This window comes from Salvelinus alpinus, chromosome 15 (genome assembly GCF_045679555.1).
Source record: "Salvelinus alpinus chromosome 15, SLU_Salpinus.1, whole genome shotgun sequence".
Taxonomy (NCBI): Eukaryota; Metazoa; Chordata; class Actinopteri; order Salmoniformes; family Salmonidae; genus Salvelinus; species Salvelinus alpinus.
In genome coordinates, this window is record NC_092100.1 from 41,253,776 (window position 1) to 41,280,161 (window position 26,386).

The 26,386-nt window shown below is 44.8% G+C and overlaps 1 pseudogene; it reads left to right on the plus strand.

Moving 5' to 3' along the window:
* LOC139539331 (leucine-rich repeat-containing protein 56-like) overlaps nucleotides 1-19,635 on the plus strand; it is a 31,529-nt pseudogene extending 11,894 nt beyond the window's left edge.
* The last annotated feature ends 6,751 nt before the right edge of the window (nucleotides 19,636-26,386 follow it).

Consider the following 26,386-nt stretch of genomic DNA (forward strand, 5'->3'; position numbering starts at 1 on the left):
GTTGGTGGTGCAAGTTTTTCCTTTCAGGAACATGAATAATGAAGATAATTTAATGTTGGTAGGTAGTGACTGGCCTCACATTTTAGTACAGTAGGGGGCGGTGTATGCACCTTTAAGTTGGATTCGATCCGCCAACCCAATCCCAAAGAAGAAGGTGTGGTTCCGGAGTTAATTAAGAAATTAATATCTATCATGCTAGGGTCATGTATGAAAATGCTGGGCAGGCCATTATGTTGGCTACCATGGCTTTGCCCCCATAGGATGACAATGCCCCCATCCACAGGGCACGAGTGGTTTTTAATGGTTTGATGAGCATGAAAATGATGTAAACCATATGCCATGTCCTTTTCAGTCACCAGATCTCAACCCAATTGAACATTTATGGGAGTTTCTGGAATGGTGCCTGAGATAGTGTTTTTCCGCCACCATCAACAAAGCACCAAATGATGGAATTTCTCATGGAAGAATGGTGTCGCATCCCTCCAATAGAGTTCCAGACACTTGTAGAATCTATGCCAAGGTACATTGAAGCTCTTCTGGCTCGTAGTGGCCCAGCACCCTGTTAAGACACTTTATGTTGCCATTTCCTTTATTTTGGCAGTTACTTGTAACATACAGTGAGCTCCAAAAGTATTGGGACAGTGACATATTTTGTTGGATGCATTTGCTGTTTGTTTTGGATGTGGTTCAGATTATTTTGTTCCCAATAGAAATTAATGGTAAATAATGTATTGTGTCATTTTGGAGTCACTTTTATTGTAAATAAGAATAGAATACATTTCTAAACACTTCTATATTAATGTGGATGCTACTACGATTTCAGTGCTGGAGTACAGAGCCAAAACAACAAAAGAAGTTGTGTCCCAATACTTTTGGAGCTCACTGTATTGTTGCAGTATTTGCAATTATAGGGGACTATGTACTGTATATTTTACTGAATATGACGTATATGTGAACAGTACTGTATGTGAATCCTTGTTTTAAACAAACATGAAGTGGGCATTATGCAATACCTACTGTATGTGTGAAAATGTACAGTGTTGACAGACTCACACATGATGAGTTCATATTATGTGTATTGACTCATAGTATGATAAATTAAGACAATCACAATCTACACAGACATGGTTTACTGTTAAAGGCCAGACACAGATAAAGGCCAGACAAAAAACATACCGTGGCTGTGTGATGCACACAACCAGGGGTTGGAACCGGTGCAGGGAACAGAACAGAATTTGAGGAAAAAATATGTTTTTCAAGGAACAGAATCAGAACCGGGAACGAAAGTGATCTGTTCCGGAACAGAAACATTATTTTCAAATAATGGGAATTGGTTAATAACGATATTTTACGTTCCGGGAATTTTTTCCAGTCCCACTAAAAATTGCAACATAGCCCCTACGCAAAGCCCTCACTGTCACTCAGAAACGTATTCCAGTGTCTGCCTGCCAGCTGAAAATCTTTGCCAGTGTGTGTGTGTGTGTGTGTGTGTGTGTGTGTGTGTGTGTGTGTAGGCTACCTGACCCTTCCCCTCCGAAACATAGGCTACTGTAGCCTACTGACGTTACAACCGTGATTCAGAAATTAGGGAGAGAGATTTAATTAGAGAAGAATTGATTAACCTTTTCAATACTAGTTAAGGATACTGTAGTTATCACATTTCATATTGGATTTATTAACTACAAAAAGCTAAGACGTGTTTTTATTTTAATTCTGGTGCCGCTCTGCACACACAAGCTTGTTAGCTAGCTATCTAGCTAGCTTCTCTGGTCTAACATTAAGCCAACTCTCTGGAGTTCAAAAACATTCAAAGTTCCTTCATAGAAGCTGCTCCTCCATAGGTATAATTCTGTGAGCCTAATTCAAATAATGCATAACAGCAAGATTTCCAGCGCTTCAAGTCAAGCTCCTCCTCCACCTCCACCCTCGCTTTCCCGCTCCATAGCAAGCTGCTCTATCCGATTAGTTATGTAATTTAATGTCAAGCAAAGAAAAATCGATTTCAGAAGTTTAAAAAGGAACCATTACTTTTTTGGGGGTTCGAACTGGTTCAGAACTTTATTTTGCTGGTCGGAACAGTAGAACGGAAAAAATAATGGTTCTGTTCAGAACGAAACGATGGCAATAATTTAGGTTCCAACCCCATGCACAAAACAGAACATGCCAAATTCACACTCAGGTTTGTACTGTACCATACATAGCTCTCTCACTGAGCACAACTCCCTCCTGCTCTTCTCACTGCTTTAACAGATAAGGACAGAAAGAACCGCACCATCATGCTCACCTATGTCCTTAAGAAAACCTCAATTGCACAACTTGTGCAGGCATGACGGAAGTTTGTCTGCACAGGGGTGAATCACTAGCAGCAGACTCTGTCTCTCTCTCTCCGCTAATGAATGGAGATTATAGGTCTGTTAAGGCGTGGCTGGGAGGGAGCCAGCCAGTTGTTTAAGACCCAATCGAATCAAGTCATCGGCCCTCTGTGACGTGTGAGGAACGTCTCTCTCTCTTTATCTTATCATCTTGCAGGTGCCTACTTGCCCAAGCTGGTGCAGCTGAAAATTAACAACAGTATGATAACGTCAGTGGGGTAAGCGGAAAGTCCCACTATAGTGCTCTGTCTCTGTCTCTCTGTCTATTGTAGTTATGTGTTGGAATTTTCTGTTCAATAAAGCAAAGCATTTTCTGCTCTGAGTACTACAAACACTACTACTAGCAGCAGCTAACAGTAAAAAGGCAGGTAGACCTAGATGCTCTATTCCTATGATAGGGGACAAAGCAGGAGACCCACTGTGTGTGGGTTTCCCATCCTCCCACAAAGAGAGCTGTAATTGGAACCAGAGCTAGTGTCGTCCCATGGGGATCACTGTGACGCTTCACCCTGGCCTGGCTGTCTGCATCAGGAAAGGCCCAGAAGCAGAAGGCTCTGGAGGCCCGCAATGTGGTTAAGAGCTAGGCTTTGAAGACCGAGACCCCTGGGTCCTGCTGGTAGGCTATGGGATAGGAACATACACAGTACAGGTGCAGTGGCTTTATTTCCACTAAGGCAGGCCGTAGGGATCTGTAACACTAGGGCGAGGGGGAACAGCAAATCTGACTGAGGGCCTTTGTCTGTGGAGAAAGAGGATGCACCCGGCCTGTAAATCGCACAGCAGACAGACAGACTGTAGCCTGTTTGCCAGATCAATTTTTGCTTTAGCCAGAACCTCTGTCATTCGCATGTATAACAGCACAAAGCACACAGATTTGGCAACCAGGCAAGGCTGACAAGGTGCTGCTGGAAAAAGCCTGTCGTTGGAAGATGAAGCCATTGTGCATCTGGGTAAGTGTTATACAGGAAGCAGAGGATGCGAGAGGAGCAGAGGGGAGAAATATCTGGGTTACATGGCCTGAATGTTCTGTAGAGGGAGCGAGGGATAAGAGAGGAGAGGGAAGGTAGAGTGATACAGGATCAAGGGATAAAAGAGAGGAGAGGAGCAGAGGGGAGGGGAGATAGAGAACTGTGTGACCCACCCTGTGAGGAACAGCCAAGGGCCGGCCGGACGTGAACAGCCTCGATAGCATTTCCTGCTCTGGGCTGCGGAGGCTGATGAGGAGAGAGTTTGTTAGGGAGGGTGGTGGTCAGGGACAACTGAATACTGCGCCTGCTGGTGTTGTGAGGAGTCAGGAGAGAAAGTAGGGAGTGTAGAGAAAGTAGGGAATGTGCTGTTGGGGCTAAGGTTGAGGGGACCAGCTTTTAAAAAATATACTGAAGTTGGGGACTGACCAGAAGTCATAAATAAACAAGGCTTCAAAAGGGTTTCCCATGGACCTGGGATTGGATGCGGGGGCTGGGTAAGTGTGCAGAGAGTAGGGATAGAAAGTCCAGAGGGGTTGTGGAGAATGCAGTATGCTGGTTGGGTTCTGGAGGCCTGTCGGGGGACTGTAAGGAGTGTGCTAAGGTCCAGAGGTACTCATAACAGAGGCTGATGAGAGAGGAGAGAGTGTGCAGGGGAGGGAGGGCTGGGACTGGCAGATGGAGGTGTCAAGTGGGGACTGCTTCGGGAAAAGGGCTAGTAGGATCCTTTCAGATGTGATTATTATTCCTTATCATGAATTCCACATTTTCGGACCAATACTATGTCTTACAACTGTTGCTATTTTATTATCGTTATTAATGGACAGGTGGCCTTTGGTCTAAAATGCAACCATTTTGGTCGCATAGGCCTATGCTCTAAATATTTCTGCTGTGCTAGCTGGAGTATTGATAATTTGGCTGGTAGCACTTAGTCTCACGTTGCCATACCTCCAAAATCACATCGTGGTCACGCCTCCCTTGGCGGTCTTTAGAATTTTGTATTGCAAAAAAAGGTTGAACAATACGCTGGCTCCCAGTGGCAAGATTTTGATTGGATGTTACATTTCAAGAACCCTCCCCCACATGCCCATAGAAGGGGTGCTGTGTGTTATGTGCATCACTGTTTTCTGTCTGGGTAGGACACATTTTGTAGAGTTGTTGCGTATGCTAGTTTCAAGTGTGGCCGACAGTCTGCGATTTATATTTATTGAAACTGAATGTGGGTTATGCTGGTAAAGTCAAAAGTCCCAAAACATTCTAAACTGATTTGGTGACAAACACACTTTGTGCCTTGTCTCCGTAGAGCCCCACACTGGATATGTCATAATATCCATAAAACCTAGCGGTCAAACAGGGAAATGGTTCCAATCGTTTTTTCACCATTCATTTCAGAAACACTTCAAATAAGGGCTGTGTTTTCATGTAGGCTTACCCTGGCGTGACGTTTTAAAAACCATGTAAATATTTTGGACAAGGGGACTTTTATCAATATATTCGGCGCTATTTACTCTCAGATTAAAACATGCTAATTAGCACAAATCAGACATCATGCAAGACTACAAATTCTCGCAAACTTCTGCACATTGTCTCTCAATGGCAACTTTGCTAACAGGTACAATTAAAGAAATGTAGGGGTAGGGTAAGCCTACACAAAACACAGCCCTTATTTTAAGTGTTTCTAAAAACCCCTATGGGGAAAATGAATGGTGGAAAAACTTTTGGAACTGTTTCCCTTCTTCTTAGGTTTAATGGTGGTTGGCATCCATTGTTAATGGTGCATTACCGCCACCGGCTGGACGGGGTATTGAATAAGAAAAAAACATTCCGGGAAAGGGGGAAAATGACATCGTACATAAAAAAACACGTCAACTAACGTAATTTTTTTTTTTATCATACTTTTTCCAATCACAGTCCACTCCAAAATACATCCATACTGTGATGGGGCTACATTCACCGACAGGATTTCTTGCACCGCCTCGGCTGTGAAGTCACGAAGTCCCAAAAAACGTTCAGCAGCATTCAAAATGATTCCAATTTTCGTATACTTTTTCTCCGCTTGTGCTGTACAGTTTATGACCATTACAATAAATAATACAAAGTCCACCTTTTTACCATGTAGCATTTCACTGTCCATTGGTTGATAAGAAACCTTCACCGGTCTTGGTGGCTCTACTACAATTGCTTCTTCCCCGCTACTCGTTCCTTCTAATTTTCTCACCGCCTCCAGATAAGAGACACGCTGGACACTCCTTACCCTTGCCACCTCATTCTCCTTCACCCTAACAGGGCACTCCAAGAATTCAGGCGCATGTTCACCTCCACAGTTGCAGCATTTCCCTTGATCTGGCATACAATATTCTTCCCTTCTGCACACACTTGACACATGACCAAATATTTTACATTTATGACACTGAAGGGGCTTGTGCACAAAAGCTCTTACAGGGTATCTCATGAATCCTAACTTTATATGAGAAGGGAGAGACTCTTCATCAAAGAACAGTAGCATGGATGAAGTGAACTTCTTTTCTCCATCCATCATACAAGTCAATCAACATGCACCAACCACTCCTTCGATGTCTTCAGTTATATCCTCCGCCTTTATTTCTTGCGCCACCCCAGAAATAACCCCCTTGATAGGCGCCCTGCTACGAAAATCCACGCAGGAAACATTCCACTCCGATATCTTTTTGAGTCTTAACACTCGCGTCTTCTGCTCCGCAGACACACAAAAAATCTAAATAAGACCACTTCTTGTGACTCTCACCGACTCCACACTTTCTTCCAACACATTCCAGATTTTCCTGGATACGTTAAACGTATTTCTCAAGTAGCATTCATCCAAAACCCTGACACTGACCAAAAACAAGTATAGTGGTTTCCTTTTTTCCAACATAGCTTTACTTCTCGTTTACCTTTTTCTTCACCACTGTAACCCACTCATTCTCACTCCGTACTATTAGCTTCACTCGACTCACTAACAGTTTCAAACAAAACCTCAGTTTCTGCAATCATCCTTCCGTAATCCTAGCTACCTGAACTATTTCCCTGTTTGTCCGCTAGGTTTTATGGGCATTATGACTCATGCAGTGGTACTCTATTCGTACACATGGCTGCGCTTTGCTACCACAGGTAAAATCTTCAAGATTGCCCATTATTTCGTTGTAGTAAGGACCCGAAAAAACAAAGTGAGTGGGAGAACCTATTAAAGTAAGTACATGCATTTAGAAAATGTAAAAAAAAAAAAAGTATTACAGTACTAGTAGTAGGCCACTTTGTAGGCTAACTCAACTGAGCTGCTAGCTAATGTTACACATTGTTTAGCTAAGTGAATTAAATGTCATCAGCTAGCTAACTTTCTATTAGCTAGCTATCTTGATGTAATTATTGTAAATGAAAAACACAGTCTCCAAATGCTTTTGTAGAAAGCAGTCATGAAGAGGGGGAAATTGCAGCTCCAGCTGTCAGAAAAGGGAGAGTGTAGGCTACTGGATAGCGCAGGTAACTTTGTGGGGGGACATTATGAAAACATTCTCCAGTTTCAGACCCAAGAGAGAAAAACCTTGAGGACAGAGAGATAATAGCGACATAATATTCAGTGCGGTCTAATTTGAGTATAATGAAGCCTGTTTCTTTGTGATGTTTTCTGTCCTCAGATATAGAAAGCCTGTGTTTGCAAATGAAGAGAGGGGTCCCAATGAATGTTCCAAAAGACTAATGGTGCATTTCCATACATGATTTATCCCAGTGTTTTACCTATAAGGCTCAGACTTTTCGGTTTCCATCTACGCAGGCCGGCACCCTTGTGCCACTACGCCATGTCTCCGGCGGACCTGCTCTTACTTGGGGCCAAAGCCAAGCCACTGGTACTTTGCAGTTTAATTTACATAAAAGGCTAACTGTGAACTAACACCTTCTCACAAACCAGCTGTATTCTTGTATACAAAATGTTGATAACATAGGTAGGCCTACCTATATGCCATGGGTTATATGTGTATGCCTACTTATGTTAGCACAGGTTGTATACAAATATACAGTTAAACATTACACACAATGTATAAACCTATTACAATTGGGGCAGGCAAACCCTGCTGGAGGTCTGCTGGGTGTGCAAGATTCTGTTTCAGCCCAGCAATAACACACCTGATTCAACTTATCAAACCCAATGAGTTGACAATCAAGTGTGCTATTTCTGGGCTGTAACAGAAGTTTGCTCACTCACGGATCAGTGGAGCAAGGTTGTGCTATCGCTGGTATGGTGTTTTTTCTTTTGTTCACCTGAAATGATGCTTTAGTAATAATAGTCTACTCCTCAATGATCTATTGTTGTTTTGACTAAGATGTCTAATCTTAACATACGAGTTATCTTATTTTATAGGGATGAAGTGTTGATTCTTTCAAGGGAAGTGTTTTAACTTGTTTTAATTGTTAAACAATTTTATTCTAATGAACTAGTGTCAATGTTGATTAATCACGTATCACAATCCTGCAATAAAGAGGGGAAGGGCTTCTGTGTCTGTTTCTGTTGAATGAATTGTTTTCAGATGGTCATACCAATAATCATTTAGCTATTTGATTTTGAATAGTAAGACCCCTTGAAGTATCAAAAAATATATTTAAAGAATATTTGTTGAAAACAATGTTTGGGCCTTACTGCTGTTAGCACATACAAATGCATTGAATAACAGATTCACTACATGGAACAACAAAAGGAAGTTTGTTCTGAAGTGTCTGTCCTATATCTGAGAGATATAAGAAAGATCAGGAAATATATACATATATTTTTCTTTACATGTATTTAGCCACTTATTTTTGGCACTAAACAGTCTAAGACCTGTCTAAGCCAGGGAGGGGGTGGGGGGTTCTACTAAGCTATTTAGAATACCAAGATCATTTAGCTATTTGATTTTGAATTTTAAGACCCCTTGAAGTATCAAAAATAATTATATACAGAACCAGTCAAAAGTTTGGACACACCTACTCATTCCAGGGTTTTTCTTAATTTTTTACTATTTTTTACATTGTAGAATAATAGTGAAGACATCAAAACTATGAAATAACACATATGGAATCATGTAGTAACCAAAAAAGTGTTAAACAAATCAAAATATATTTTATATTTGCGACTCTTCAAAGTAGCCGCCCTTTGCCTTGATGACAGCTTTGCACACTCTTGGCAACTCTTGTAACATAACAAAATGTGTAGCAAGGGAAGGGGTCTGAATACTTTCCGAATCCACTGAAGGTGGATGCGGTGGATTGAGATGCATCCAATGCAAAAACAAAACCATATCTCTAGCTTAAACTGATGCATTTTTATTGGGATTTTTTATTATGCTAATTCTATTCCTGTGGGTGAGTGGACATCGACCTTAGGGGGTTTTAAGTGACGACATATAACATTGGTTAGTGCAAATCCAACCTTTAAAATGTAGGTACAGTATGAAAATAATATTGGTCAATAATATCCTTTTTTTATTAACATTTTGTTAGCTTTATAATCATGAGAAATTGAACTATACTGAACAAAAATATGAACGCAACACGCAACAATTTCAAAGGTTTTACTGAGTTACAGTTCATATAAGGAAAACAGTCAATTCAAATAAATTCATTAGGCCCTAATTTATGGATTTCACATGAATGGGAATACAGATATGCATCTGTTGGCCACAGATACCTTTAAAAAAAGGTAGGGGAGTGGATCAGAAAACCAGTCAGTATCTGGTGTGACCAACATTTGCCTCATGCAGCGCGACACATCTCCTTCGCATAGAGTTGATCAGGCTGTTGATTGTGGCCTGTTGAATGTTGTTCCACTCCTCTTCAATGGCTGTGTGAAGTTTCTGGATATTGGCGGGAACCGGAACACGCTGTCATACATGTCGATCCAGAGCATCCCAAACATGCTCAATGGGTGACATGTCTGGTGAGTATGCAGGCCATGGAACAACTGGGACATTTTCAGCCTCCATGAATTGTGTACAGACCCTTGCATTATCATGCTGAAACATGAGGTGCTGGCGGCGGATAAATGGCACGACAATGTGCCTCAGGATGTCGTCACAGTATTTCTGAGTTCAAATTGCCATCGATAAAATGCAATTGTGTTCGTTGTCTGTAGCTTATGGCTGCCCATACCATAACCCCACCACCACCATGGGGCACTCTGTTCACAACGTTGACATCAGCAAATCGCTCGCCCCCAAAAGACACCATACACGTGGTCTGCGGTTGTGAGGTCGGTTGGACGTACCGCCAAATTCCCTAAAACGATGTTGGAGATGGCTTATGGTAGAGAAATGAACATAAAATTATCTGGCAACAGCTCTGGTGGACATTCCTGCAGTCAGCATGCCAATTGCACGCTCTGGCATTGTGTTGTGTGACAAAACTACACATTTTAGAGTGGCCTTTTATTGTCCCCATTACATACAGTGGGGAGAACAAGTATTTGATACACTGCCGATTTTGCAGGTTTTCCTACTTACAAAGCATGTAGAGGTCTGTAATTTTTATCATAGGTACACTTCAACTGTGAGAGACGGAATCTAAAACAAAAATCCAGAAAATCACATTGTATGATTTTTAAGTAATTCCTTTGCATTTTATTGCATGACATAAGTATTTGATACATCAGAAAAGCAGAACTTAATATTTGGTACAGAAACCTTTGTTTGCAATTACAGAGATCATACGTTTCCTGTAGTTCTTGACCAGGTTTGCACACACTGCAGCAGGGATTTTGGCCCACTCCTCCATACAGACCTTCTCCAGATCCTTCAGGTTTCGGGGCTGTCGCTGGGCAATACGGAATTTCAGCTCCCTCCAAAGATTTTCTATTGGGTTCAGGTCTGGAGACTGGCTAGACCACTCCAGGACCTTGAGATGCTTCTTACGGAGCCACTCCTTAGTTGCCCTGGCTGTGTGTTTCGGGTCGTTGTCATGCTGGAAGACCCAGCCACGACCCATCTTCAATGCTCTTACTGAGGGAAGGAGGTTGTTGGCCAAGATCTCGCGATACATGGCCCCATCCATCCTCCCCTCAATACGGTGCAGTCGTCCTGTCCCCTTTGCAGAAAAGCAGCCCCAAAGAATGATGTTTCCACCTCCATGCTTCACGGTTGGGATGGGTTCTTGGGGTTGTACTCATCCTTCTTCTTCCTCCAAACACAGCGAGTGGAGTTTAGACCAAAAAGTTATATTTTTGTCTCATCAGACCACATGACCTTCTCCCATTCCTCCTCTGGATCATCCAGATGGTCATTGGCAAACTTCAGACGGGCCTGGACATGCGCTGGCTTGAGCAGGGGGACCTTGCGTGCGCTGCAGGATTTTAATCCATGACGGCGTAGTGTGTTACTAATGGTTTTCTTTGAGACTGTGGTCCCAGCTCTCTTCAGGTCATTGACCAGGTCCTGCCGTGTAGTTCTGGGCTGATCCCTCACCTTCCTCATGATCATTGATGCCCCACGAGGTGATATCTTGCATGGAGCCCCAGTCCGAGGGTGATTGACCGTCATCTTGAACTTCTTCCATTTTCTAATAATTGCGCAAACAGTTGTTGCCTTCTCACCAAGCTGCTTGCCTATTGTCCTGTAGCCCATCCCAGCCTTGTGCAGGTCTACAATTTTATCCCTGATGTCCTTACACAGCTCTATGGTCTTGGCCATTGTGGAGAGGTTGGAGTCTGTTTGATTGAGCGTGTGGACAGGTGTCTTTTATACAGGTAACGAGTTCAAACAGGTGCAGTTAATACAGGTAATGAGTGGAGAACAGGAGGGCTTCTTAAAGAAAAACTAACAGGTCTGTGAGAGCCGGAATTCTTACTGGTTGGTAGGTGATCAAATACTTATGTCATGCAATAAAATGCAAATTAATTACTTAAAAATCATACAATGTGATTTTCTGGATTTTTGTTTTAGATTCCGTCTCTCACAGTTGAAGTTTACCTATGATAAAAATTACAGACCTCTACATGCTTTGTAAGTAGGAAAACCTGCAAAATTGGCAGTGTATCAAATACTTGTTCTCCCCACTGTAGGTGCACCTGTGTAATGATCATACTGTTTAATCAGCTTCTTGATATGCCACACTTGTCATGTGGATGGTTTATCTTGGCAAAGGAGAAATGCTTGGGATGTAAACAAATTTGTGCACACAGGTTCCTTGACGAACCTGTACCCCACACATTTACTCAGTACCAGGCCCCCTGTATATAGTTTCGTTATTGTTATGTAGTTCTGTGTTACTTGTTATTTTCACTTTATTTAATTTTGGAAATATTTTCTTATCTCTATTTCTTGAACTGCACTGTTGGTTAAGGGCTTGTAAGTAAGCATTTCACCTGTTGTTTTCGGCACATGTGACAAATAACAATTGGTTTGAATTTGATAGAAATAAACTTTTTGTGCGTATGGAACATTTCTGGGATCTTTTATTTGAAACATGGGACCAACACTTTATATGTGGCATTTATATTTTTGTTCATTGTAGCTAGTTATACCTAGGTAGCTTACAATGTTAGCAGATTTTTCTCAAAACGTACTTCATTGTGGCTAGCTTCTTCTTGGCCCTAATGCTAGCCTGTACAGCCAAATATCACTCCAGAAACATATTTTTTTTTGATATGGCCAGCGTTGTAGACCATTTCTCCCCTCTTGCTGCACCTTTAGCTAATCTCGAAATATCTGTAATGCGGCGAAAACCAGCGTGCTGCAAGCGTTCTGTTGTCATCCGTGCTTGTTTTTAGTCAAAAAAATGTATCCTACGTCACTAATCTGGTGAGGACCTTTGGCAAGGCATTTGATTGGTTTAACGTGTTACGAGTCGTCACTGATTAACACCCCCTCTTTAGCAGATTTCCGCAGTGACACTTCCCCAGGTTTCCCGTTTTACAGATGGCAAAATGAAGGAGGCTTTTATATTATTTCAAAAATTGCCTCCTATTGGTTCAGGCCAGGGACCAATCACAATGGGAATACAAAACAAAACATACTTTGATTGGTCAGATTGAGGCAACTCATTTACCAATGAGGGGATTCAATTATCTGGCTCGGGTTACCCTGGTGGGAGGAGTTTGCAGCGGTTGAAAAGTGATTGCATTAGTTTTGGAGGCGGTGTTATGATACTAATAGTTTGTCGAGCCTGGTGGTTAGTATGGTTGTAGCTACCAGTACAGCTCCATCTAGTTGTCACGTTGGGGATAACAGTTGTGGACAACTGTAGCATTTTAGCTAAGCCTAACCCTAAACCTTTTCCTAACCTTAACCTCATTCTCCTAACCAGCTACGTAATGTCACTTCTGTCCGTAGCTGGGTTAGGCTTAGCTAAAATGCTACAGTTGTCAACAAACCATCAATCTCGACAAACCATCAGTATCACCACAGGGGCTCCAGGAGATGAGCTTCAAAACATGATTCATATAGGCTATCTAAATACCTTTAAATCAATATATTACTCTGGTGCTCGTTTTAAAAGTTGGGTACACCAGTGCTACTAGTACCAATGAACAAAGCCCTGCCGGTAGCCTTTTTCCCTCCTGATGTTCTGTTGTGACAATTCCACCCTTGCCTCTGGATCATGGCTGTGTAGGGACCTGGGAACCACGCTGTCTCACCTTCAGGTGCTGTGGATATCTCACTGCAGCCTGGTAGACCTGGATGCTCTCCCCTCCTCCTCTCTCAAGGTAGAGTTTGTAGTGGAAAACCTTTGCAGTGTACCATCATGAACTACAGTCTACAAGACCTGTTACTCCACCTGGCTTCTATCCACCTCGTTCACCTGTGAAAACCTCACAATTCAACGTTTTATGTATTTGACTATGTAAAAGTTGAGTTCCACTAAACCTGAGCCTGTGTTGGTATGTCCTCTCCCTACGCTAGGAGCTGTATGTGGTCTACAACAGAGTGTCGAACCTGAGTCAGGTGAGCATGCTGGAGAATCTACAGCTGTTGGACCTGGAAGGGAATGATGTGGATGACCTGGTGCAGGTGCAGTACCTAGACCTGCGCTCCCAACTCCGCACGCTCACCCTAGAGGGAAACCCTGTCTGTATGCACCCCCACCCTAATGCCACAGGTATTTACACACACTCCTACACTCCTAACCCTAACCCTCACCACAACCACAATCATGTGTATTATTGTATATAATATATATATATATCTGGATTTTAGATACTCCAAGATGCATGCATATATGTGTGTGTGTGTGTGTGTGTGTGTGTGTGTGTGTGTGTGTGTGTGTGTGTGTGTGTGTGTGTGTGTGTGTGTGTGTGTGTGTGTGTGTGTGTGTGTGTGTGTGTGTGTGTGTGTGTGTGTGTGTGTGTGTGTGTGTGTCCAGGCATGGAGGTTGTGAGTGTTTGAGTCTGGTAATGAGATTATCCAGAATGACTGTGCTACCATGGCTCTGCATGCTGGGCTCAGGCTGTGAGTCATACTCTCCACAATGTCCCCCATATGGGCCCAGATGATAATGTCCGCATCAGGCAGAACAGGGTGGGACTGGAGAGCAGGGGACAGGGAATTGGTGTTCAGAGCAAAACAGGCTTTGCTTGTGTAAGTAGGGATGCTACAAGCTGTGTTGATGGTTAGTATAAACATTGCTCAACTAGGCAGGGTGGAAAATATACTCTCTTTAGCACAGGTGTTGATATGGGAATGAGCCCATATTAAAGTGGTGTATTAAGGTTTCACTATAACGACGTGATGCACTGTTGAAGTGGTATGAATGGATGAGTGAATGTGTTTATTTTTGACCCACCCAACCAGCAGCAGGAATTAGGAAACTGGGGCAGTGAGGGAGGGAACGCTGTCCTGAATATGCATTAGGCTTGGTCCAAGCACTGAGAGAGGGGTCCTTGGGTTTGCTTTTTTTCTTTCTTTCTAGACTCTGGTTGTCTATACCCTTGGTGGAGCACAGAAAGTGTAGCTCTCTCTCTCTCTTTCTTCTCTCTCCTCCCCCTCGATCTTGCCTCTCTCTTGTCTCTTTCCCTCTCTCTCCCCCCTCTCTCTCTGCTGGTTGGTGAAGGGTGAGAGTACTCCGCTCTAATTTGATCTCTTAGCAGCAGCATAGTGCTTTTACTGGTCTCTCTCCCTCCTCGCTCTCCTCTCAGTGCTGATAAAGGACCAGAACACAGTACAAAGTGCAGATTATTGCCATTATTGGCACTCAGAACCATTTTCTTTGTCTCCTCCTTTGAACATAAGTTACACTCATTGTGGCTTAAAGCTCTTCTAACAGGGCTATGTTCTTTTACAGTATGTTATTCTGGTGTTAAGGGGTGTGTTTGGCGTTGAAAGGATAACTTTGAAAGGTTGGACATTCCTTGGCCTTAATCGACCATTAAAATCACAACCAAAGCACAACCTTGGACCCTTTATGCAGTCACCTATCATATTTGTATCACCTAACATACTGAATCGACTGTGTAGTTCAGAGGTAGGCAACTCCGCTTCTCCAGGGCTGCACTGGATGCATTATTTCAAGTCCTGTTTTAACACACCTAGCCTAATTCAACCTGTCATCTGCTTATATGGACCTCGATTAGTTGAATGAGGTGTGTAAGTGCTGGGCTGGAACAAAAGCCTGCATATACTGCAGCTCTCCAGGACTAGATTTTCCCCACCCTCCATGTAGTACCCTTTGACTGGGCTGGTCTTGTGCAACTGAAAGTAGTTGGAGTGGATCTGTTAGCGTCTCTTTTTTTATGTGCGGGTTCTCTTCCTTCAAGGTACCCTCTCGTGTTTCTTCATCCTGCCTTCTCCTTTCCCTAGTCCAAGGAGGAAAAGGGTTACTGCTACCGGTCGGCGGGAGGGGAGCTGGTCCCACAGCTGCATTACCTAGACTACATATGTGCAGAGGAGAAGGCAGGGCCTGGCTGCACCAGCTCCATGGGGGAAGACTGGGCCCTGCTCAGAGAGTCCATCAAAGACTGCAGCTGCGCAGAGATGGCACAGGGTGTGTGTGTGTGTGTGTGTGTCTTTTTGCTTCTATAAGGCCATTAATACTACTCTGTATTGTACTCTTCTATATTTCCCTCTTCCCTGTCTGGCCATAGAGGAGAGAGCAGCCAGTGTGAGTGCCTACTCCAGACCCAGCTCTGGCCAGCGCCTAGCTAACAGCCTCTCCAGTTCCCGTCCCTCCAGCCGACCGGTCAGTGCAAGGCCCCTCTCAGCAGTTGACTCCAGACCCCTTTCTGGGTCGTGACCCTTATCAGGGGCTGGGTCCAGAGTCCTCTCTCCTTCCGGGTCCAGATCCGGTTCTGCTGATGTAGGTCCAGCCTCTGTGGACCCAGACGCTAGCGTTCGGACGCACGGTGAGATACTGTATTGGTGTCCTACCATCTCCACATACAAGGCCCCACTTTTAGTAACTGAATATGGCCCATATAGTGAACCAGGCTTATTGTTTTGTATCCTTTTTGTGTGTTATTCAACAGTTTCTAATGTATTTGACTTATTTTCAAAACGTAGCATCCAAATGTATAATTAGTCAACACTGCCACCATGAGGACATGTTGTAACAGTGTCTGAAGATTCATCATGTCGTTTTAAATCAGAGGTCATTGATTTTCTGACCCCAGAAATCAGGCATACTATGCCTTTATCCAGTTCCCTAATTTCCCATGTTGTGACAATCGCCATCCCTGATTAGCTATCCTCCACAGTAATGAAATGTTTTTTGTTTCTCTCCAAGTGCAGGGAAGATCTTGTTCTGTGGAAATCCTGTCCAGGCCCTCAGAGCCAGGTGACAGAAGATGAGGGTATGTTGACCCATCAGTGGGGAGAAACTGTAGATACTGAGTTCTTACTCATTTCTGGCACATTGACCACCACAGCAGAGATTTGACAGTTTTCCAGCGCCAATGGAAAGTGGCCCAGAGTGAAGGTGGAATAGTTATGTGTTGTGACAGGCCATTATGGCTGGGTGACATCGCCCCCGTCCCTCTGTGATGTCAGGATGAACAGAAGAAGATAATTATCCGAGAGAGGAGGGGAGGGTGATGGAGCGATGCAGCTGTGGCCTAGGTGACATGACAGACAGAGCTCCCTGCCAACGTCAGACGATCTGTCATCTCTACACTCTGTCACTCTCTCTTTTATTTTCCTAATTTCTCTTTCGGTTCTTCACTGTATTTCTTCCTCTGCCTCCATCCATATTCTATATCTCCGTCCCTCTCACCATTCCTGTCCCTCCCTCTGATTCCCTCTCTCTATTCCCCTTACCCTCCTCTATCTCCAACCTCATCCATCTCACTCTCTCCCTATGCAGGTGCCACCCCCACCTCTGTGTAAAGCTCTGTCTTTAACTTCATAATGTCTCCCTGCCTCTCTCTCCCTACCTTTGTATGCAGACTGCGGCCCCCTCACCTGTGTTCACTCCGAGCGCCCCACCCCTCCATGTTTTGGAGCACACATATGACCTTTCGGAGTAGGACGGACACCAGCGCAGCGACGTGTTCTCTGAGCTCAGGGCCTGGAGGGAACAGCATACCATGTACTGACCACTTAGTCCTGTGTCAGTCAGTCAGCCAGCCACTCTGAACTGACTTTTCCCTCTTTTCTATGACTTTGTGTTCCAGATGTCTATTAGCCATGGAGGGGGATGGCCTCAGATACTGCCCATCCTCCACAGTGATGAAGAGAAGGATGATGAAGGAAGTCTCAGCATTTTCAGTGGCGAGGAGGTGGGTGGAAAAAGAGACGGGTCGAGTCACTGGGCAACTTACCTTTCCAGTCCCCCTCTTCAGGTGAGTCTCTCTCACCTCTGGTTTACAAGGCCATCAAACATGTCAAACCTATTCAGTATATGAAATATAAAACCAAGAAACCTAAATATAAATCCAAGGATTTTAACACAGAATAATTTGAAATCACACTACCACAATGCAACATCAAATGTTCTCTAGTAAACTATGCTTCATTTACAGATGTGTTTCAGATAAAAGCCAAATCCCTTGAGGTGGCCTGTATCTCCCTGTCCTCTGAATCCACTCTGACGCCTTCTCCCCCCCAAAACGCCACATCAGACCCTGGTGGCCGGAGGGTGTTAGAGCTGCGAGCGCGCAGACTGAGGCTTAGTGGTGGGGTGGCTGAGGCCAGAGATGGGACTGCTGTAAAGCCTACTGACGACCACACAGAGCTAAGGCCAATTAGAGGAGACCCAGGCTTGAGGAACCAAGGGCTACAGGAGTCTATGAGGCCCAAAGTCCCTGTGCTTCCCCAGGCTACTCCCCACCTGCCACACAGGCCAGCCTCCATCCCCCTAGTCCAAGGGCTCAGTCACCGACAGGCAGAGCTTCTGTGCAGTCCAGCAACGGGCATCGACCAATCCCCTCGTGCAGACCACCAGAGAGGATGACCATCATGTTTAGGGAAGAGGACCCTGGGGGCTGGATTACATCCAACAATCACCTGAAGAGTGGAACATAGAATCTATGGAATCCAAGTGTGAACTTCCTATCTCAGTGTATTGACTCCCTCTGCTGGACAGTTAGAGAATCACTTGCATCCCTCTTTTCTTTCCCAGCTCAGAATTGTACAGTACTGACCTCACAGTGCCTTTACTGAGGACAACAGCCCTTGTAGGAGTGGGGGGGCACAGTCCCGAAATTGCATTTTTTGTAGCCCACTGTTTTATCATTGGAATGTGATACAAAACAAGGCAACGGTGTGCTTAAGGACCATGTGGACGACCTCCGAGCGGTCGGATAGGCTGTTTGGAGTGTTCATCCGACTGGATTAAAAAAAGTAATAATAATGTCCCCCCAACTTCTAAAACCAAAGTTGTGCCCCTGATCATAGCAAAAGTAATGAAGACATCACATGGAGTTTTCTCAATGAAATAGTGTATGTGCATATAATCAGACTGTGTCAGAGTGCTTTAGGCTAGTACTAACACTACTGGAGCTTTTTCAGAATATTTGGGGAAAGTTAGTTGGCCAATGTTCCTGCTTAGAGAAATACCCCTGAGCTGCTGGATCAGGACCAGTGCTATTGTGAAGCTTACAATGGAAAGGTCAGGACCAGAGAGAGGAAAACTGATCCTAAATCAGTTCCTATGGGTAGAATGAAATTTAAGTGCTGTTTGTTTTGACTGGAGAAACTCTGTGACACCCTCCTCTTCATGTGGCGTCCCATGTCGACAACAGCTGAACAATTTTAAACCAAGCTGACATATTTGAGCAAGCCCAATCCTGTTCCGGGAGACCGGGAATCCACACACACATACACACTCACACAGCAAACTGAGGGCCTGATTCCAGTCCACATGTCTGTCAGTTCCGCTTCATTGCGGTCTCAGGCAACAGGACACAAATAAAGGAGCAATAGAATAACAAAACATTGTCTGTCATCACAACCACAGACTACTGTTAGATTACTTACTACCATAGAAGACTTGTGTGGGATTAATGGATACACAGAAACACAGAAAATACCATACGAAGGTGCGTGTTTCAACCACGAGACTGTCCTTACATAACAAGAAGAAGCTGTTGGTTTGACTTGCCTGAATAACCTGATGCATTTTGCTGCCTCCTGTCTGAGCCCATCTGTGCAGCCGTTTCCCAACACGCACCTGTGCTCTCACCAGCCATGTCTCACATGATCTGTATAGCTGGCACCCTGTTGGGCCTTCTCAACTGCAATGCCTACTTACTGCTCATCTCATTTAACCAGAGAATTTAATTCTCTGAGGTTAACACTCTTGGCAAAGGGCAATCATCCACACTGCCTGCTAGTGATGAGAGAGAGAGAGGGAGATCTATGCAGCAGACATCTGGAGAGGGAAGCTCAGTCAGGGGTCCAGGTAGTAGGCTCATTTAACAGGTTTATAATTTGACTGTGGAAAGACAGACTCCCAGCTGGTGGTGACTGACTGGAATTTGGATTGTAGAGAGCTTGGCCCTGCTCACCAGTCATTAGTCTGTAACCAACCAGGTGCACTGTAAATGTAGCCTGCAGGTTGTATATCTACTCTCCCACCATTACACCACACACTGAAGTCTACTAGCGTTATCATAAAACGAGAAAATACCTTCACCACTATACAAGGCTGCTATTTGTAACCAGCTGACCACTACATAAAGATGACAGACCACATAGTAAAGGGCCTGGTAACAGGCTATGTCAGGGTGTGGGTACATTGGTTGGACCCTTCTGCCCCTGGGTTACTGTGAATGGAACACTATCATTACAACCTTGTTGGGAGATGATTGACACTGTTGGTATGGCAGCAGGTGGAAGGAAGATGCTTTTTCTTTGATATCAAATTAAAAAGACAATTATACCACCACACCACTCCTCCCCAAATCTGCCTCTTGATTCCCAAGAGATATCTTTCAACAGAACATTCATGCTCTTTAGAGGGTGGATGAAGGGTGTTTAGGCTCAAGTCAAATTTAAAAAAAGTAAACAGTACTAATTATAATTTCACCCGTTTACCAGACATCTGAAACGCAAATAAGATGCCAAGTGGATGGATGTTTATCGTATCATTCAAAAATGTAGATTCTTTCTTAGAAGTAAATGATCTTATAGGAGTCTCTGAGAGGAGATGAGGACACCCCATTCTTAGCTTCAGTGGACATGCAGCATGCAAACATAAACCGGTGTTCTTATCCTGACAACAACATACCTATAGTGACGGCCCACACATAGAATAACTGAACACAGCATTCTGAATAACAGAATATCTATGGGCCCATACAAGTTTGGTACTAGGGGGTAACTAGCCCCCTCCTAAGAACAATGTCTAATTGCTGACACAAAAAAGCAACGTTTGGAGAAAAAAATGGTATGTGGATGAAGGTCATGTTTAGGCAAATAAACTATAAAGGGAAATAAATGGCTACAATTTACACTTTTTTAGTTATTTCATAAATTGTTGTTCTTAGAAAAAAAATTAAGTACTGGGGTAACTGCCCCCCACCCCAACACACTCATCCAACATATTACTTTATTCAAAAATAATCAACATTTTTCTCTCTGAACAAGTGGATTAATATGACTACACAGTTACCCCAGGGGGCTAGTTACCCCCTAGTACCCTACTTTGACTGTAATGTAAACAGTGTCAGCACAACATACATACTAGCTATAAAAATAAGGACTCAGAAATAATTGGGTTTGGATGTGATTTACGATCTTGTCAAGTAGGTTTCAGTTAAAATCACAATCTGACAACCTCAGTCATAAGAGGCAGAAGAAGAAGTGATATAACTACAGTAGATGAGTTACAATATAAAGTTAACAAGGCACAAAATCGCAGTCTGAGCCTGATGCTAAGCAAGAAACGTGTAATTATATAACAGACATGCATTCGCTGACATAGACACCTTGTCAAGTGTGAGCAATTAATAAGACAACTATTCGAGGAAACTGCCTGCCTTGTTCTGTTACTTTAGGTGGAGGCATGTCAGTTTTCCATTCTAGAAATGATAACAAAGCTCAACTGGGTCCCAGTGTTGGAACAGCTTATGGGTTCAGACATGTACAGTATGGAACAGAATCCTGCCCACAGCAGTGTTCATTTTGGCACTATTTTTTTAGATTGAGTCTACTCTTAGTCAATTTGTTGTTTTTTGTCATTTAAATAATGATTATGTCTAGTTATTGGCAAAATGACAAAAACAGTTGGCCATTTTAGTCAACTAAATGCCCTTAGATTTTAGTCACATTTTAGTCACATTACAAATGTTGTATTGCCTCATTAACTTATAGTAAACATAAATAATTGACTTAAGTGCAGAAACATATATAGTCTTGTCCTACCAACATATCTTTTTGCATAACATCCTACTCTCTTCCCAACAGCAGACAAACATACATACATGTACAGTTGAAGTCGGAAGTTCACATACACTTAGGTTGGAGTCATTAAAAATAGTTTTTCAACCACTCCACAAATTTCTTCTTAACAAACTATAGTTTTGGCAAGTCGGTTAGGACATCTACTTTGTGCATGACACAAGTAATTTTTCCAACTATTTTTTGCAGACAGAATATTTCACTTAATCACAATTCTAGTGGGTCAGATTTACATACAGTTTACATACACTAAATTGACTGTGCATTTAAACAGCTTGGAAAATTCCAGAAAATGTCATGGCTTTAGAGGCTTCTGATAGGGTAATTGACATCATTTGAGTCTATTGGAGGTGTACCTGTGGATGTATTTCAAGGCCTACCTTCCAACTCAGTGCCTCTTTGCTTGACATCTTGGGAAAATCAAAATAAATCAGCCAAGACCTCAGAAAAAAAATTGTAGACCTCCAAAAGTCTGGTTCATCCTTGGGAGCAATTTCCAAACACCTGAAGGTACCACGTTCATCTGTACAAACAATAGTACGCAAGTATAAACACCATGGGACCACGTAGCCGTCATACCGCTCAGGAAGGAGACGCGTTCTGTCTCCTAGAGATTAATGTACTTTGGTGCGAAAAGTGGAAATCAATCCCAGAACAACAGTAAAGGACCTTGGGAGGATGCTGGAGAAAACAGGTACAAAAGTATCTATATCCACAGTAAAACGAGTCCTATATCGACATAACCTGAAATGCCACTCAGCAAGGAAGATATCACTGCTCCAAAACTGCCATAAAAAAACCCAGACTAAGGTTTGCAACTGCACATGGGGACAAAGATCGTACTTTTTGGAGAAATGTCCTCTGGTCTGATGAACCAAAAATGGATCTGTTTGGCTATAATGGCCATCATTATGTTTGGATGAAAAAGGGGGAGGCTTGCAAGCCAAAGAACACCATCCCAACCGTGAAGCACGGGGGTGGCAGCATCATGTTGTGGGGGTGCTTTGCTGCAGGAGGGACTGGTGCTCTTCACAAAATAGATGGCATCATGAGGCAGGAAAATTATGTGGATATATTGAAGCAACATCAAGACATCAGTTAGGAAGTTAAAGCTTGGTCGCAAATGGGTCTTCCAAATGGACAATGATCCCAAGCATACTTCCAAAGTTGTGGCAAAATGGCTTAAGGACAACAAAGTCAAGGTATTGGAGTGGCCATCACTAAGCCCTGACCTCAATCCTATAGAAAATTTGTGGGCAGAACTAAAAAGGCATGTGCGAGCAAGGAGGCCTACAAACCTGATTCAGTTACACCAGCTCTGTCAGGAGGAATGGGACAAAATTCACCCAACTTATTGTGGGAAGCCTGAGTTAGGCTTGGGACTGGGTCCTATCAGATGCATAAACAAGGACAGCCAGGGCCTTCCTCCAGGTACGGTGACAAAGGCACAGATGGTCCTGGACAGAGGGAACCGCAACCTCTTGGGTGGGGAACAAGGGGGATTGGTAACCCAGAGCACACTCGAAGGGTGACATACCTGACGAGGTGTTGGTGAGGGTGTTGTGGGCATATTCAACCCAGGGTAGCTGAGCGCTCCAGGAGGAAGGGTTAGCAGAAATCACGTAGCGTCGGGCAGTCTCCATCTCTTGGTTTGCCTGTTCGGTCTGGGGGTGATATCCAGAAGAAAGACTGACATTGATACCAAGAGCTGAACAGAAGGATATCCATACCTGGGAGGTAAACTGGTGTCCTCTGTTGGAAACGATATCAGTGGGATGCCATGCAGATGAAACACATGGGATACTAACAGGTCTGCAGTCTCCCTGGAGGATGGGAGCTTGGAGAGGGGAATGAAGTGAGCCATTTTGGGAAAACCTGTCAATAAGGGTGAGGATGACGGAGTTACCGTTAGATAGGGGAAGGCAGGTGACGAAGTCCAGAGCTATGTGTGACCAGGGGCAACTGGATATGGGAAGAGGGCGGAGCACACCGGAAGTGGGTTTGGTGGAGGTTTTGTTCCGGGCACAAACCGAACAGGCTGAGACAAACTCCCAGACATCTCTCCATGGTGGGCCCCCAAAAGTGCTGACGCAGGAAGGCGAGGGTCCGGTTCATACCAGGGTGACAGGTGAGGTGGGTAGAATGGCCCCACTGAAGAACATCAGAGCGAACACAATCTGGAACAAACAGAGCATTACTAGGACCGTTACCCGGGTCAGGCTGGTTCTGCTGAGCTTGGCGGATACGGGACTCGATCTCCCAGGTGACAGCGGCAACGATGCAGGTGGATGGCACAATGGCTCCTGGCTCGGTACCCGTGTTGTCGGTGGTGAACTGGCGAGAAAGGGCATCAGGCTTGGTATTCTTCGAACCGGGGCGATAAGTGAGTGTGAAATTGAATCTACCGAAGAACAAGACCCACCTGGCTTGCCGGGACTTCAGACGTTTGGCGGTCTGGAAGTAGGACATGTTTTTATAGTCAGTCCACATGATGAAGGGGGTTACAGAGCCCTCCAGCCAGTGACACCATTCCTCCAGAGCCAGCTTAACTTCCAGGAGTTCCCGGTTTCCAATGTCAAAGTTCCTCTGCACGTGAGAGCTTACGGGAAAAGAATGCATATGGTGGACCTTCTGATCAGAGGGGGAACTTTGAGACAGAACAGCACCTACTCCGGTGTCAGAGGCGTCCAGCTCCACGATGAACTGGAGTTCTGGGTCGGGCTGAGTAAGGACCGGAGCTGAGGTGAAGCGACGCTTGAGTTCAAGGAATGCTGCCTCTGACTCAGGAGTCCAGTGGAACGAGGTGGAGGTCAGAGTGTTGAGAAGTGCAGCCAGACGGCTGTAGTTGCGGATGAAACGTCTACAAATTTGCAAACCCCAGGAAACGCTGTAGCTGCTTCAGGTTGGAAGGCCAAGGCCACTGACTGCCATGACCTTGGCGGGGTCCATACCAACTGTCTCTGTGACAAAAGGATCTCAAAGTGGTTACCTTTCCGGCGGTCCAGTCAATCTGTGGGTTGTGTAGCTTTAACCAAGGATGGCCAAGAACCATGGGAGAGTAAGAACAGTCAATTATGTGGAAACTGGTCTTTTCCTGGTGATTTCCAGAGAAACGCAGGATGACAGGGATGGTTCTCTCACAGACAGGGGCGAGGAGCTGACCATTGAGAGTGTTGGCTTCGAGGGGTGAATCGAGTGGGACAGTGTCCGGACCCAACTGGGTGACGACACCTCGGTCCAGGAAGCTCTCGTCGGCGCTCGAATCGATGAGAGCAGACAGAGGAAAAGCCTGGCTCCGCCACACAAGGTTGCCTTCAAGCAGGGGTCTGGGAGAAGATGGGCAGGCGATTTGGCACAACAGCCCCATTACTGCCGAGCCCCCTATTTTGCTGGATGCAGGGAACAAGTGGAGACAAAGTTACCAACCGGGCCACACTATAGGCAGCTCCTAGCGCTGATTCGTCATTGCCTCTCCTCTGGAGAGAGACAGGCCTGGCCGAGCTGCATGGGTTCAGGATCTGCATAAGCCTGGGGATGGGATGCAGTCAGAGAAGGATGACAAGGCACTGAAGCAGATGTTATGGGACATGCAACCCTACATACCCTCTCCCTCGACACTCACAGAGACAGTTTTCGATCCGAATAGTGAGAGAGGAGTTCATCAAGTCCATCAGGCTCATCCCTGGACACCAACTCGTCCTTGAGGGTCTCAGTGAGTGCGTTCTGGAATGCTCCCTGAAGGGCCTCATTCCAGCCACTCTCAGCTGCGAGGGTGCAAAACTCACATGCCATCTCAGCAACACTATGGGGGCCTTGACGGAGGGACAGGAGTTGTTAAGTGGCATCCTTACCGCAGATCGGGTAGTCACAGATCTTAATCTCCTCTGATTAGAAAGACCTTAAATCTGGAGTAGGAGAAGCAGATGGGGGACTGTCTCTCCCACACCCCCGGGGCCCAGGAAAGCACTGCTGCACGGAGGCAGCCAATCAGAAAGGAAATCTTGGCCCGTTCGCTAGCGTAAGAGTAGGGCAGTTGCTCAAATAGTGGTGAACATTGTACGAAAAAGGCACTGCAAGCTCCGAGGTTGCCATCGTAACGCTCGGGAGTCAGAACAAACGGCTCCCGGAGCGGAGGAGAAGGACTTGGAACTGGTTGTGAGCTCTGGGCAAAGGGTCGGCCCTGTAGGTCAGACAAGCTCTGTGAAAACTCCTTGGTGTGCTCCAGAAGGGTCTTCAGGGCTTGGTCATGTTGCTCGAGCAGGGCGCCTTGGCCGACGAGGGTTTGGTGGAGAGTAGCAGAGTCTGCTGGGTTCATCTCTTTTGGTGCTAGATCGTACTGTTATGCGGAGTAGAACAGGGAAACCCAAGAGCAGACTCAGACAAGGAGACTGGGATAAGGTAACCAAGGTATTTATTGACACACAGGGGGGAGATGGAGTGCAGGTCAGGGGAAGCTCGGGCGTGTTGCTGGAAACCAGGTGCGGAGGCTGAGGCTGGAGCGAGAGGGGTTGAGACAGGGTAAGCAGGTCCGGAGGGGAATTCAAGGGAGTAGTAGAGTGGGGAATCCAGGACAGAGTAGCAGGATGACGAGATGTGGGACTGGAGACAGAGGCCAGAGTCAGAGCGGGCAAAACTGTAGTGGAGAGAAAAACAGCATCAGGCAAGGAAAACAGGCACGGAAAACATGCACGATAGGATCTGAATAGCAACAAACGGCTAGAAACGTAGACTGACTGAGCAGAGATTATGATCTGGCAGTGTGGAAGTGGAAGGGCTGAGTATTTGTAGAGGTCTTGATTATGGAACAGGTTGCAGCTGGTGGGATCTGCTTTGACTCCAGTACACCTGTCTCCGCCCACACAATCACACACACACAGAGAGAGGGAGAGGGAGAGGGAGAGAGTACTGGGGGAGTGGCGGCAAGTCAAGGAGACACAGGATGAGCAGTAGAGGGCGTTGTAGGAGCAGATGTGACATATTTTGAAAGTGTGGGTACAGCTGCTCCGTTTGCTCCATTGCTCAGGCGCCTATGCAAGTGAGGAAGGTGTTTTGAATTCCATTCTCTGTGACACCATCCCTGGTCCATGTAAGCCTATCTCATCTGGGCCTCTGCCCTAATCTTTGCTGTAACAATCTAAGTGTATGCTTTGCATATGCATTAAAAACTGAGATCAAGAACATGTTCATTGATGTAGCCAACAAGCCAATGCATGTGTAGCTTAGCTTAGTGCTGCTAGAG